This window comes from Zea mays, chromosome 6 (genome assembly GCF_902167145.1).
Source record: "Zea mays cultivar B73 chromosome 6, Zm-B73-REFERENCE-NAM-5.0, whole genome shotgun sequence".
NCBI classification, from domain to species: Eukaryota; Viridiplantae; Streptophyta; class Magnoliopsida; order Poales; family Poaceae; genus Zea; species Zea mays.
The window spans coordinates 115,204,439-115,220,901 of NC_050101.1; positions in this window are offsets into that span (position 1 = coordinate 115,204,439).

The window sequence follows — 16,463 nt, forward strand, 5'->3', positions numbered from 1 at the left end:
ACCCAGCCACCTAGACTTCGGAAAATCGACTGTTTCAAAGGTTGATCTCGCCAAGATGGTAAAAGCAGGTTTTTTCAGTGAAGATCAGAAGAAGCTACTTCGCTTCGGGGGAGAAGAGACCACCCCGAAGCCAGAGAAGGACGAGGTTGTCATCTTCAAAAGCTTTTTAAAGGCTGGGCTAAGATTCCCTGTTCACGAGATTGTTGCGGAGATATTGAAGAGGTTTGGCATCTACCTTCACCAGTTAACTCCTAACGCTATCGTTAGGCTTAGCGTTTATATTTGGGCCCTCCGAAGCCAAGCAGTGGAGCCTTTTGCTGACAGTTTCTGTCGAGTTCATGAATTGCATTATCAAACAAAGGCCAGAAAAGATGGGCTTCATGAAAACTTCGGTTGCTACAATTTTGCCTACCGGAAAACCGCAAAGTTTCCTGTAATTAGCTACCGAAGCAAATGGCCGGCAGGCTGGAAATCAGAATGGTTCTATGTCAAGGTCGATGAGGACAAGGAGAAGCTTGTGCAAAGTCCACTCGAGCTAACTTTCGGAGAAACCCGACCCCACTGCAACATGACACCAGAGGGTCAAACTCAACGGGCAATGGATGAATTCAGAATCATTGCAGAGCATATTGGTACCAGGGATCTGGTTCAAGAATTCTTAGCATTCAAAGTCTTCCCTACTCTGAAAAAATGGGAAATGCCAAAGTTAAAGGGGGAGAAGAAGGAAGGGGATCTTGTCCGGCTTCCTTACCACTTCAAATTCAAGAAATATTTTAAGAAGCCCTGCCAAGAGTGGCTGGACACAGTTGAGGTGATGTGTAATGAAATTCTTGGAAATTATTCGAAAAAAGAAGATCAACTGATGACAGCAGCCTTCGGTACCCGTCCGAAGCGAAGGCTGAACCGAGTGCTCGATGCACTGGGCTTCGAATATCCTGACTATGCGCAGCTGAACAAGGATGCTGAGGGCCAGAGAAGAAAAAGAGAGGCCGAAGCTTTAAACAAGGATGAAGAACAACCACCAAAAAAGAAGAAAATTGTCAAGAGAAAGATATCAACTCCAAAGCGAAAACTATCCGAAGGAGAGGGGACCCCCACACCACCTTCTACCAGCGACGTGGAGGAAATTCTAAAGGTAATGACTGAACCCATGCCCACGAAGCTAAGTCCATTAGGGCCTCGACTGACGAAGCTTTTTCAAAAGGTGGCGGAGCCGGAAAAAACGAAGATAACCAAAGCAAAAAGGCAAAGAATTATTGCCGTAACAGAAGTTATTGACAAGACGCCACCGAGAGCATCAATTCAGAAAACAGCAGCTGCTGAAGACACAACAAACGTCGAAGTCGCACCTTCGGAGGTCGCGGCTACCGAAGCCGCTACAGCCGAAGATGTGAACTTAGAGACTACCATTGAGAATATCGACAAAATTTTAGAAGACATGGCTGCAGAAGAAGCTGCCGCTGCTGCTAAAAAAGTCATGGCCGCAGTGCCTGAGAAGGGGAAAGAAATAGCCGAAGTCGCTTCGGACGACGAAGCCTACTCATTTCAAAATTTAATTGGGCAAAAACTTTCGGAGGACGAAATAGAAGAGCTAAAGGACTATGCCAAATCTTGCGGATACAGGCCAGGAGCTCTTCTATTCGGAGGTGTGGACGATGAAAAATTAGGCTGCATTCGAGACCAAACCGGAGCTAAGGTCATCGGTACTCTGTCAAAGAGTATCGGTTTTCCGAAGCTAGAGACAGATATCAGCCGCTACCGACGACAGCATATCGTCGGCAGCTTATTTTATTCCAATTTCAAGGTAAACAATCTTTTCTCTGTTCCTTATTGCTTTGGATAATGAAAATGTTACTAACGAAAACTGTTTTTGTGCAGAGCATGCTACTGAGCAAGGCTCTGAAGATGCAGCAGGATTTAGAGGACAAAAAACACGAAGCTATAATTGGAAATTTAGAGAGCAAAATAAAAGAACAATCAGTCATCATTGAAAAGAAAGACTTCGAACTTCAATCAACCGAAGGCTTGCTGGCCGAGACCGAAGCTAAAATATCAGAATTGAATTCGAAGCTTATCGGTCAATCAAAACAGTTTGAACAAGAAAAGCTAGAGCTTAATTCTAAACTTGAAGCCGAAGTCCAAGCCAACTCAAATTTGAAGAAATCATTAACAAGCCTTCAGGATAAATGTTTGAATTTTAGCAACAATTGTATCCAACAACTAAAGAAGATCTTTTACTCAGTTGGAGCCAGCAGCGGGAAATTTACCCCTTCGGATGAAGATTTACCAAAAGCCTTCGATCATATCGAAGCTGAAATTGAAGAACTTGACGAAGTTATAGCTGGGCACGGTGACTTCTGTGCCTGGGTAGCTTCTCGGGGTACTGCTGCAGCATTCCTGAAGGCTGGCTGCGAGCATGGAAAGATCGTCAACAGGCCCAACTTCACCCTGTCTCCATCAATCCTGGACGATATACCTGACCTCGCCCGAAGTATCTCAAATAGATTTTTAAAAATGATATGGACAAAAGGCGGGCGGGAGAAGGCTGGAGACGAAGCTCGAAGTCATCTTGAACCAGTAAGAAATCCTACTTTGTACTTACCTTCTCCTTCATACTTGATTTTTACTCTGGATACCTGGATTCATGTAGGATGACGAAGCTGAAGGTGATTAAAGAATATGCCGCCGAAGCGGGAGCCTGAAGAAGATTAGTAGTAGTAGGCTAGAAAATTTGTAACAACTTGTTGTAAATACAATTAAACCGTTCTCAAGGAACTTTGTACATACCTTGTAATATATCCTTACCCTTTTATTAAGACGCTTTGATGTGGACGAAATCAATATTTTGAGCCGAAGGCGAAAAACACCTTCCCTTCTTTTCGTACACAACGAAGCATTAAAGACTGCTTCTTCTTTCTGCGGAAGCTTTGCTTTTTTGTACAAAACATAAAAGACTACTTCTTCTTTCTGCCGAAGCTTTGCTTTTTTGTACAAAACATAAAAGACTACTTCTTCTTTCTGCCGAAGCTTTGCTTTTTTGTACAAAACATAAAAGACTACTTCTTCTTTCTGCCGAAGCTTTGCTTTTTTTGTACAAAACATAAAAGACTACTTCTTCTTTCTGCCGAAGCTTTGCTTTTTTGTACAAAACATAAAAGACTACTTCTTCTTTCTGCCGAAGCTTTTTCTTTTTTGTACATAACGGAACATAAAAGACCGCTTCTTCCTCTTGCCGAAGCTTTTTCTTTTTTGTACATAACGGAACATAAAAGACCGCTTCTTCCTCTTGCCGAAGCTTTTTCTTTTTTGTACATAACGGAACATAAAAGACCACTTCTTCCTTTTGCCGAAGCAACCACTTAGGAACACAAATGCTATGAATGAATGCTTATGAATGCAAATGCTATGATGTAATGTGCGAATGAATGTCCAAAGCATATAACCGAAGCCACACTCAACCATTATTTCCTTGGAATCAACCACACATCAGCTCTGCATTCCCTTAGGAACGACTTTGGAGCTTCCTCGTCTTTTACTTAGACGGTATAAACTCTGCATTCCCTTAGGAACGTCTTTGGAGTTTCTTCGCCTTTTACTTAGGCGGTATAAGCTCTGCATTCCCTTAGGAACGTCTTTGGAGCTTCTTCGTCTTTTACTTAGACGGTATAAACTCTGCATTCCCTTAGGAACGTCTTTGGAGTTTCTTCGCCTTTTACTTAGGCGGTATAAGCTCTGCATCCCCTTAGGGACGTCTTTGGAGCTTCTTCTCTTTCTTCTTTTTCAGTTCCTGCACTCGATGGTGCGTTCTCAGCTGTTACATTTACATTTTTTGGGGGATTTTGCTCTTATAAGACTAAAAAAGGAAATTACACATGATGGCCCCATTAAAAACCTTTCTCCCCCTTCGGAAAGGAAAAGGGTGCCATGAAAAAGAAAAGAAAAAACATAAAAAATTACATCATGTTATACATAGTATCGCCGAAGCTCATCCGCATTCCAAGACCTTGGAATTTCGTTGCCATCCATGTCCTTTAATCTGTACGATCCAGGCCTTGACGAAGATACTACTAAGAATGGTCCTTCCCATTTCAACTGTAGCTTACCCACTGTATCTGGGTTAGCCACTCTCCGAAGCACCAAGTGTCCCGGCTCAATATTTTTTAACCGGACTTTTCTATCTCGCCATTTAACTGTTTCAGCCTGATATTTATTGATATTCTCCACGGCCTGAAGCCTGATCCCTTCTAAAGCATCCTTTTCCACAAGGCAAGCATCTTCGGGACCTGATTCTGCCGAAGCTACTACTCTTATTGATCCAGCTTTGGCTTCTTCCGGGGTTATTGCTTCGTCTCCGAATAATAACTTGAATGGGGTAAAGCCTGTGAAGAAAATGGGTTTTCCTCGTGGGAAACAACGAAATTATTACATGAAAACTAACAATGTTCTTTGTTTCACAGAAAATAAAACTGAATAGAAAAGACTGCTATCAAAGGTAGGATATGTGTCAATAAATGTGCTTCGACTCTGGCACAGTGCTGTTGACTGTGCGAGCTTCGGATTGTTCTCTGAAGTCCCTTTGGTGTGGGGCATATTGACTCCCTTCTGGCTGTTGACCCTGTTGCAGTGGAGGTGGAGGCGGAGGCTGCTGCCAGGAAGCTTGAGGTTGACTTGCCGAAGCTATAGAAGCTGCAGGGTGGTTGTCTATGTATTGTGGGATGTAAGGTGGATGATACGAAGCAGTATGCATGACCTGCTTCGGCTGAGCTTGTTGAGATGCAGCTTCGGCTATTTCCTTTTGCTTCTGGATTGTAATATGGCACGTCCTGGTGGTATGGCCCTTGCTTTCTCCACAGAACAAGCAAAACAGTTTCCTTGGTTGATCTCCGAATCTTCCGGCGAAGCCCCTGGCGCCTCTGCCTTTTGGAGCTGGTGGCCGGAAGAAAGTTTGTTGTTGCCCCGAAGCCTGTGAGGAGCACTGCGGTCTGTTCTGCTGACTCCCCTTATCATCATTCTGAGTAGAGTTGTGGATGGACCTGACATGCCTCGGATAGGATCTTCCTCCGAAGCCCCTGGTCATTTCAGAAAATCTGAAGGCCTCCTCCCTTCTTTGGCGAAAGTCATTGTCAGCACGAATGTACTCGTCCATCTTTTGGAGCAGCTTCTCCAGGGTCTGAGGAGGCTTCCTAGCAAAGTATTGAGCTGGTTGGGGTCCAGCGGTTGCAGTGCTGCAGCCCCAGTCGCTGAAGCTTTCTTCAGCGCCATAGCGAGGGTCTATAGCTTCCGAAGGTGTTCAAAAAACTCGAAGTGGAAGTGAGTTCACCCACGGTGGGCGCCAATGTTGGGGACTTGTTCTCAAATGCTAAGAGTTAAGAACAAGGCAACATAAAAAGTGTTAAGTGTTAAAGTCCTTCGTCCTTCGAAGCATTATGTCCCTTCGGGAAATAATGAGTTTCGGACGAAGGTCATAAGAGACATACCTTCGTAAACATAACAAGTAATGACGAAGGACTCATATAAAGCATGAAATATAATATAAGCATCATCATAGAATCATTTCTATTTTATTAACATGGAAAAATAGAAATGATTTCAAATTACAAATGTACCTTCGGTCCTGAGAGAAGGTAAAAAGTACAAGCGTGACGCAAAAGCAAATGCCAAGTCCGCGTGAACAGTTCGGGAGTACTGTTCATCTATTTATAGACGCGGGACGCAGCCCACGTAAAATTACATTTATGTCCATTACATTTGTCAATGACTTATGGAAATCTGACAAGGTCCACGTAGTCTTTTCATCTTTAAGTCGGTTTGCAACGCCGAAGCTCTATAAAAAGGAACCTTCGGCCATTTCCTGGGGACGATTTCAGCCGAAGCTGCTTCTTCACGCAAGACCTTCGGCGCAACGAAGCATGGCCCCAACAGCGCTCTTCAACCCTTGAACTTTGTTATACTCCTCTCTACTTAAAGAGGCGAGGAGTATTGTTGTCGCTTGAGAGTTGAAGTGCTCGATTTGGGCCACCTCATCCTCATCATAGTCTTTATCCCCTACGGATGGTACCTGTGCACCAAACTCAACAACATCCCATATACTTTTGTGGAGTGAGGTTAGATGAAATCGCATTAAATCACTCCACCTAGCATAATCTTCACCATCAAAAGTTGGTGGTTTGCCTAATGGGACGGAAAGTAAAGGTGCATTTTTTGAAATGCGAGGGTAATGTAGGGGGATCTTACTAAACTTCTTACGCTCTTGGCGTTTAGAAGTTACGGAGAGCGCATCGGAGTCGGAGGTCGATGTTGATGAAGTGTCGGTCTCGTAGTAGACCACTTTCCTCATCCTTTTGTGCTTGTCCCCTTTCCGATGTGGCTTGTGGGAGGAAGATCTCTCCTTCTTCTCTTTGTGGTGCGAAGAAGATTTCTTCTCCTTCCCTTTGTTGAAGGAGCTCTTCTTCTTCTCCTTCCTCTTGGTGCGGGACTCTTCCGATGAAGTGCTCCCGTGGCTTGTAGTGGGCTTTTCGCCGGTCTCCATCTCCTTCTTGGCGTGATCTCCCGACATCACTTCGAGCGGTTAGGCTCTAATGAAGCACCGGGCTCTAATACCAATTGAAAGTCGCCTAGAGGGGGGGGGGGTGAATAGGGCGAAACTGAAATTCTCAAAAATAATCACAACTACAAGCCGGGTTAGCGTTAGAAATATAAGCGAGTCCGCGAGAGAGGGAGCAAAAAAATCGCAAGCAAATGAAGAGTGTGACACGCGGATTTGTTTTACCGAGGTTCGGTTCTTGCAAACCTACTCCCCGTTGAGGAGGCCACAAAGGCCGGGTCTCTTTCAACCCTTCCCTCTCTCAATCGGTCCCTCGGACCGATTGAGCTTCTCTTTCTCAAATCACTTGGGAATCAAACTTCCCGCAAGGACCACCACACGATTGGTGTCTCTTGCCTCAATTACAAGTGAGTGTTTGATCACAAGAAAGAATGTCTAAGAAAAGGAAGCGATCCAAGCGCAAGAGCTCAAATGAACACAACAAATCACTCTCTCTAGTCACTAGGGCTTTGTGTGGAGTTGGGAGAGGATTTGATCTCTTTGGTGTGTCTAGAATTGAATGCTAGAGCTCTTGTAGTAGTTGGGAAGTGGAAAACTTGGATGCCATGAATGGTGGGGTGGTTGGGGTATTTATAGCCCCAACCACCAAACTTGACCGTTGGCTGGGCTGTCTGTTCGATGGCGCACCGGACAGTCCGGTGCACACCGGACAGTCCGGTGCCTCCGCCACGTCACCAGTGCCGTTGGAAATCGACCGTTGGAGTTCTGACTTCTGGGCCCGCCTTGATGTCCGGTGGCGCACCGGACATGTACTGTAGAGTGTCCGGTGCGCCAGCATGGGCGTGCCTGACCGCTGCGCGTGCTGGCGAGCAATTAATGCGCTGCAGGTAGCCGTTGGCGCCTGAAGTAGCCGTTGCTCCGCAGATGCACCGGACAGTCCGGTGCACACCGGACAGTCCGGTGAATTATAGCGGAGCGGCTGGAGTGAAAACCCGAGACTGGCGAGTTCCTAAGGCCGCCCTTCCTTGGAGCACCGGACAGTCCGGTGCACACCGGACAGTCCGGTGAATTATAGCGGAGTGGCCTCTGGAAATTCCCGAAGGTGACGAATTTGAAACCTGAGTCCTCTGGTGCACCGGACATGTCCGGTGGTGCACCGGACACTGTCCGGTGGCACACCGGACAGTCCGGTGTGCCAGACCAGAGGTGCCTTCGGTTGCCCCTTTGCTCTTTTGTTGAACCCAACGCTTGGTCTTTTTATTGGCTAAGTGTGAACCTTTGACACCTGTTTAACTTATACACTAGAGCAAACTAGTTAGTCCAAAGATTTGTGTTGGGCAATTCAACCACCAAAATTATTTAGGAACTAGGTGTGAGCCTAATTCCCTTTCTGGTACCAAAGGCCAAACTTAGGAGTATAAACTAAATATCTCAAGATTCGTTTCACGGCCCTAAGGTGAACTTCCTTAGGATCGGCTTGGAATCTTGCACACATGCATACGGAAAGCATAATATCCGGTCGTGAAGCACATAAATAGAGTAAAGAACCTATCATCGACCGGTATACCTTTTGATCTACGGATTTACCTCCCGTGTCGAGGTCGAGATGCCCATTGGTTCCTATGGGTGTCTTGACGGGCTTGGCATCCTTCATCCCAAACTTGGTAAGAATATCTTGAATGTACTTCGTTTGGCTAATGAAGGTGCCCTCTTGGAGTTGCTTGACTTGAAAACCTAGGAAATACTTCAACTCCCCCATCATTGACATCTCGAATTTTTGAATCATGATCCTACTAAACTCTTCACAAGTAGATTTATTAGTAGACCAAAATATGATATCATCAACATAAATTTGGCATACAAACAAATCATTTGTAATTGTTTTAGTAAAGAGAGTAGGATCGGCTTTTCCGACTTTGAAGCCATTAGCGATAAGAAAATCTCTTAGTCATTCATACCATGCTCTTGGGGCTTGCTTGAGCCCATAAAGCGCCTTAGAGAGTTTATAGATATGGTTAGGATACTCACTATCTTCAAAGCCGGGGGGTTGCTCAACATAGACCTCCTCCTTGATTGGTCCATTGAGGAAGGCACTCTTCACGTCCATTTGATAAAGCTTGAAGCCATGGTAAGTAGCATAGGCAAGTAAAATACGAATTGACTCAAGCCTAGCTACGGGTGCATAGGTTTCACCGAAATCTAAACCTTCGACATGTGAATATCCCTTGGCCACAAGTCGGGCTTTGTTCCTTGTCACCACACCATGCTCATCTTGCTTGTTGCGGAAGACCCACTTGGTTCCTACAACATTTTGGTTAGGACGTGGAACTAAATGTCATACCTCATTCCTCGTGAAGTTGTTGAGCTCCTCTTGCATTGCCAACACCCAATCCGAATCCCTTAATGCGTCTTCTACCCTATATGGCTTAATAGAAGACACAAAGGAGTAATGTTCACAAAAATGAGCAACACGAGATCGAGTGGTTACCCCCTTATGAATATCGCTGAGGATGGAGTTCACGGGGTGATCTCTTTGTATTGCTTGGTGTACTCTTGGGTGTGGCGGTCTTGGATCATCCTCCGTGTCTTGATCATTAGCATCTCCCCCTTGATCATTGTCCTCCTCTTGAGGTGGCTCCTCTTGATCTTCATTTTCATCATCTTGAGCTTGATCCTCATCTTGAGTTGGTGGAGATGCTTGCATGGAGGAAGATGATTGATCTTGTGCTTGTAAATGCTCTTCGGATTCCTTAGGACACACATCCCCAATGGACATGTTCCTTAGCGCGACGCACGGAGCCTCTTCATCATCTAGCTCATCAAGATCAACTTGCTCTACTTGAGAGTCGTTAGTCTCATCAAACACAATGTCACAAGAAACTTCAACTAGTCCAGTGGACTTGTTAAAGACTCTATATGCCCTTGTGTTTGAATCATATCCTAGTAAAAAGCCTTCTACAACCTTAGGAGCAAATTTAGATTTTCTACCTCTTTTAACAAGAATAAAGCATTTGCTACCAAAGACTCTAAAATATGAAACATTTGGCTTTTTACCGGTTAGGAGTTCATATGATGTCTTTTTGAGGATTCGATGTAGATATAATCGGTTGATGGCGTAGCAAGCGGTGTTGACCGCCTCGGCCCAAAACCGATCCGAAGTCTTGTACTCATCAAGCATGGTCCTCGCCATGTCCAATAGAGTTCTATTCTTCCTCTCCACTACACCATTTTGTTGTGGTGTGTAGGGAGAAGAGAACTCATGCTTGATGCCCTCCTCAAGAAAGCCTTCAATTTGTGAATTCTTGAACTCCGTTCCATTGTCGCTTCTTATTTTCTTGATCCTCAAGCCGAACTCATTTTGAGTCCGTCTCAAGAATCGTTTCAAAGTCTCTTGGGTTTGTGATTTTTCCTGCAAAAAGAATATCCAAGTGAAGCGAGAATAATCATCCACAATAACTAGACAGTACTTACTCCCGTCGATGCTTACGTAAGCTATCGGGCGGAATAGGTCCATGTGGAGTAGCTCAAGCGGTCTATCAGTTGTCATGATGTTCTTGTGTGGATGATGAACACCAACTTGCTTCCTTGCTTGACATGCGCTACAAACCCTGTCTTTCTCAAAATGAACATTGGTTAGTACCAAAATGTGCTCTCCATTTAGAAGCTTGTGAAGATTCTTCATCCCAACATGGGCTAGTCGGCGGTGCCAGAGCCAACCCATGTTAGTCTTAGCAATTAAGCAAGTGTCGAGTTCAGCTCTATTAAAATCAACTAAGTATAGCTGACCCTCTAACACTCCCTTAAATACTACTGAATCATCACTTCTTCTAGAGACAGTAACACCTATATCTGTAAAAAGACAATTGTAGCCCATTTTACATAATTGAGAAACAGAAAACAAGTTGTAATCTAAAGAATCTACAAGAAAAACATTGGAAATAGAGTGGTCAGGAGATATAGCAATTTTACCAAGTCCTTTGACCAAGCCTTGATTTCCATCCCCGAATGTAATAGCTCGTTGGGGGTCTTGGTTTTTTTTCATAGGAGGAGAACATCCTTTTCTCCCTAGTCATGTGGTTTGTGCACCCGCTATCAATGATCCAACTTGAGCCCCCAGATGCATAAATCTACAAAACAAGTTTAGGCCTTGTTCTTAGGTACCCAAACGGTCTTGGGTCCTTTGACATTAGAAACAAGCACCTTGGGTACCCAAACAAAAGTCTTTGAGCCCTTGTGTTTGGCCCCAACATATTTGGCAACTACTTTGCCTGATTTATTAGTGAGCACATAGGAAGCATCAAAAGTCTTAAATGAGATGTTATGTTCATTTGATGCAATAGGAGATTTCTTTTTATGCAATTTAACATGGGTTGATTGCCTAGAGCTAGATGCCTCACTCTTATACATAAAAGCATGATGAGAGCCAGAGTGAAACTTCCTAGAATGAATTCACCTAATTTTATCCTCAGGATAACCAACAGGATATAAAATATAGCCGTCGTTATCCTGATGCATGGGAGCCTTGCCCTTAACAAAATTAGACAATCTTTTAGGAGGGCATTAAGCTTGACATTGTCTCCCTGTTGGAAGCCAATGTCATCCTTAATGCCAGGGCGTCTCTCACTATAAAGCATACTACGAGCAAATTTAAATTTTTCATTCTCTAATTCATGCTCGGTAATTTTAGCATTTAATTTTGCTATATGATCATTTGTTGTTTAATCATAGCAAGGTGATCATGAATAGCATCTATATTAACATCTCTACATCTAGTGCAAATAGAAACATGCTCAACGGTAGATGTAGAGAGTTTGCAATTATTTAATTCAACAATCTTAGCATGTAAGATGGCATTCTCATCTCTAAGATTGGAAATAGAAACATTGCAAACATCTAATTCCTTAGCCTTAGCAATTAATTTATAATTCTCAAACTTAAGGCTAGAAAGAGAGGCATTCAATTTTTCAATCTTAGCAATTAGACTAACATTATTATTTCTAAGATTGGTAATTGAATCATCACTAATGTTTGACTTCTCAACCTTAGCAATCAAATTAGCATTCTCAATTATAAGGTTGGAGATAGTGTCATGGCAGGTACTTAGCTCACTAGTTAATTTTTCATTTTTCTCTACCTTCTGAGCATAAGCATTTTTAGTCTTAACATGCTTTTTGTTTTCCTTAATAAGGAAGTCCTCTTGGCTATCCAAGAGTTCATCCTTCTCATGAATAGCACTAATCAATTCATTTAATTTATCTTTTTGTTGCATGTTAAGATTGGCAAAAAGAGTAAGCAAGTTATCCTCATCATCACTAGAATTATCCTTATCACTAGAAGTTGCATACTTAGTGGAGGATTTTGATTTTGCCTTCTTCTTCTTGTCGTCCTTTGCCATAAGACACTTGTGGCCGACTTTGGGTAAGAGAAGACCCTTGTTGACGGCGATGTTGGCGGCGTCCTCGTCGGAGGAGTTGGTGGAGCTCTCGTCGGAGTCCCACTCCAGGCAAACATGGGCATCGCCGCTCTTCTTCTTGTAGTACCTCTTCTTTTCTCTTCTCTTTCCCTTCTTGTCGTCGCCCCTGTCACTATCACTAGACAAAGGGCATTTAGCGATAAAATGACCGGGCTTACCACATTTGTAGCAAACCTTCTTGGAGCGGGGCTTGTAATCCTTCCCCCTCCTTTGCTTGAGGATTTGGCGAAAGCTCTTGATGATGAGCGCCATCTCCTCATTGTCGAGCTTGGAGGCGTCGATGGGGACCCTACTTGGTGTAGAGTCTTCTTTCTTCTCCTCCGTTGCTTTGAAATGCGACGAGTTGTGCCTCGGGTACAGAGGAGGCGCCTTGCTCGATGATTTTATTTGAGCCTTTGATCATCAATTCAAAGGTCACAAATTTTCCTATAACTTCCTCGGGAGACATTAGCTTGTATCTAGGATCACCACAAATTAATTGAACTTGAGTGGGATTAAGAAATACAAGTGATCTTAGAATAACCTTGACCATCTCATGGTCATCCCATTTGGTGCTCCCGAGGTTGCGCACTTGGTTCACCAAGGTCTTGAGCTGGTTGTACGTCGCTTGTGGCTCCTCCCCTTGGTGATGCATGAAGCGACCGAGCTCCCCTCGATCGTCTCCCGCTTGGTGATCTTGGTCACCTCATCTCCTTCGTGCGCGGTCTTGAGCACGTCCCAAATCTCCTTTGCACTCTTCAACCCTTGCACCTTATTATACTCCTCTCGACTTAGAGAGGCGAGGAGTATAGTGGTGGCTTGAGAGTTGAAGTGTTGGATTTGTTCGACCTCCTCATAATCATAATCCTTGTCTCCCCTCTTTGCTACCTGTGCTCCATACTCAACAATATCCCATATGCTTTTCTGGAGTGAGGTTAGGTGATGCCTCATTTTATCACTCCACATAGAATAATCTTCACCATCAAACATAGGTGGTTTGCCTAATGGGACGGAAAGTAATGGAGTGCGTTTTGAAATATGAGGATAGAGAAGAGGCATCTTACTATACTTCTTACGCTCATGGCGCTTAGAAGTGGCGGATGCCGATTCCGAGCCGGAGGTGGAGGGTGATGAAGAGTCAGTCTCGTAGTAGACCACCTTCTTCATCTTATTCTTCTTGTCACCCTTGCATTGGGACTTGATGGAGGAAGAGGATTCCTCCTTGTGCTTGTGCGTGGACTCTCTTGAGTGTGTTCTCCCCGAGCTTGCAGACTTGTCGCCAGTCTCGATCTCCCTCTTGGCGGATGCTCCCGACATCACTTTGAGCGGTTAGGCTCTAATAAAGTACCAAGCTCTGATACCAATTGAAAGTCGCCTAAAGGGGGGGGGGGGGGTGAATAGGCGGAATCTGAAATTTACAAACTTAAGCACACACTACAAGCCGGGGTTAGCGTTAGAATTAAATTCGAGTCCGAAAGAGAGGGAAAACAAATCAACAAGGAAATAAAGCGAATGAACACGGTGATTTGTTTTACTGAGGTTCAGTTCTTGCAAACCTACTCCCCGTTGAGGTGGTCACAAAGACTGGGTCTCTTTCAACCCTTTCCCTCTCTCAAACGATCACTTAGACCGAGTGAGCTTCTCTTCTCAATCAACCGGGACACTAAGTCTCCACAAGGACCACCACACAATAGGTGTCTCTTGCCTTGATTACAATTGAGTTGGAAACAAGAAAGAAGGAAGAAGAAAAGCGATCCAAGCACAAGAACTCAAATGAACACAAATGTCACTCTCTCTAGTCACTATTTGATTGGAATGAACTTTGGACTTGGGAGAGGATTTGATCTCTTGTTTTGTGTCTTGGAGTGAAGTCTAGAGCTCTTGTATTGAATGCAATGGCTGAAAACTTGGATACATTGAAGTGTGGTGGTTGGGGGGTATTTATAGCCCCAACCACCAAAAGGACCGTTGGTGAGGGATTCTGTCGTATGGCGCACCGGACAGTCCGGTGCGCCACCGGACACTGTCCGGTGCGCCAGCCACGTCACCAGGCCGTTGGGTTCCGACCGTTGGAGCTTCTGACAACTGGGGCATCGGACAGTCCGGTGGTACACCGGACAGTCACTATTCACTGTCCGGTGCGCCTTCTGGCGCTGCTTGACTTCTGCGCGCAGGCGCGCACTGTTCACTTTCACTGTTCCTCTGCAGACGACCGTTGGCGCGAAGTAGCCGTTGCTCCACTGGCACACCGGACAGTTCGGTGCTACACCGGATAGTCCGGTGAATTATAGCGGAGCGGCCTCCCCAAATTCCTGAAGGTGACAAGTTCAGAGTAGAACTCCCTGGTGCACCGGACACTGTCCGGTGGCACACCGGACAGTCCGGTGCGCCAGACCAGGGCTGCCTTTGGGTTGTCTTTTGCTCTTTTTATTTGAACCCTTTCTTGGACTTTTTATTGGTTTGTGTTGAACCTTTGGCACCTGTAAAACTTATAGTCTAGAGCAAACTAGTTAGTTCAATTATTTGTGTTGGGCAATTCAACCACCAAAATTCATATAGGAAAAGGTTTGACCCTATTTCCCTTTCAATCGATCACTAGTATTTTTATAAGTGCATACCACCACACATAACTAGACTCGTCTGTGTCAAGTTACCCATCTCATGACGTTTTTTATAATACGACTAAAACAAAATAAATGTCCTTTCACTACTCTAAGTAGTGGCGTAGGCGTGTAGCTAGAGGGTGAGCCGGGTGGACCGTCGCATACCTTATAGGCCGACCCACCGGACCACCAAACAGTCTATAGAAGCCTAATAAAAAAGAATGTGACATCAGCTTGACTTACATCATCGACAAAACAAAAAATATCATGCAGATCGTTAGGTCATTTGGCTCCTGTGGTTCTGCCACCTGACCTAATGAGAGATCGCAGCCACATGCTGTGTGCCACCACAACACTGTCCCTGTCGCTGGCGAGCGTCGGTTGGGCACGACACGTCTGAATTTCCTCTGGCCTACGTGTAGAGCCTCAGACCTCAGCCAGAGAAGGTAAATTTTTCCTCAGACCTCAAACAGAGTGTCGCCGAAACGAAGAAAAATGAATGGTTTGACCCTAAAATTGGACTTTGAAAAGGCTTATGATAAAGTAAAATGGCCATTTCTCCAACAGGTTATGCGTATGAAGGGTTTCTCACCGAAATGGTGTGTGTGGGTTCAATCGATGAAGTTGGTGGTTAAAATTAATGATGAAGTTGTTCCTTTCTTTAATACTCACAAGGTACATTGACAAGGTGATCCTCTTTCTCTGATTCTTTTCAATATAGTTGCGAATATGTTGGCTATACTCCTCTCAAGAGCCAAGGCAAATAATCAATTTGTAGGTGTGGTTCCTCATCTAGTGGAGGAGGGAATTTCTATCCTCCAATATGCGGATGATACCATTGTTTTAATGGATCATAGCTTGGAACATGCGCGTAACGTAAAACTTATCTTGACCACTTTTGAACAAATGCCAGTTTTGAAAATCAACTTTCATAAGAGTGAGCTCATTTGTTATGGTTTAGCTAAGGACTATGAACATTGTTACTCTTGTATTTTTGGTTGTTGAATCGGTTCATTACCTTTTAAATACCTTGGGATTCCCATGATGCATCGCAGACTACGCATTAGCGAGTGGGAGTGTGTCATTGATAGATTCGAAAAAGTTTAAATTCTTGGAAAGGTAAATTACTTTCTTCTGGCGATCACATAATGTTGCTTATGTGATCCGCTTCCGATTCATCTGCCAACAAGAGTTTTAGGAAAACTAGATGCCATCCGCTTTCGATTCTAATGGCAAAGCGGACATTTTAAAAAGAAATATATATTGACAAAATGGAAGCTCATTTGTCAACCTGAGGAGGTTGGTGGATTGGGGGTAGCCAATTTAGCCACTAAGAACATTTTCTTACTCGGCAAGTGGCTCTTTAAGCTTCTGAATGAAGAAGATACATGGTAGCGAATTCTTAAAAATAATATCTAGGATTCAAATCACTTACTCAAGTTAGGAGAAGGTATGGAGACTCACATTTTTTGTCTGATTCATGAATATCAAAGAAGAATTCTTGAGATGGGGAGGTTTCGAGCAGGTGATGGGCGAGCAACCAGATTTTGGGATGACGAATGGATCTTAGATAGACCGCTTAAAGACCATTTTCTGAATCTTTTTAATATTATGCGTAAAAAAATGCTTTAGTCAGCGATGTAATGAAAGATTATATACTCAACTTATGATTTTGTCGAGCTATTGTTGGGGTAAAATAGGTTGGGTTCCAGAACTTATCAAGCTTATTAGCAATTGTCTCTTTGCGACTACCAAGAGAGAAATTACTCTGGGGCACACAAAGATGGATTTTTCTCTGTTTGATCAATGTATTCTCTTCTAATGAATATCCCCCTTGAATTTTATTAGTCTGTTTTGAAAACTT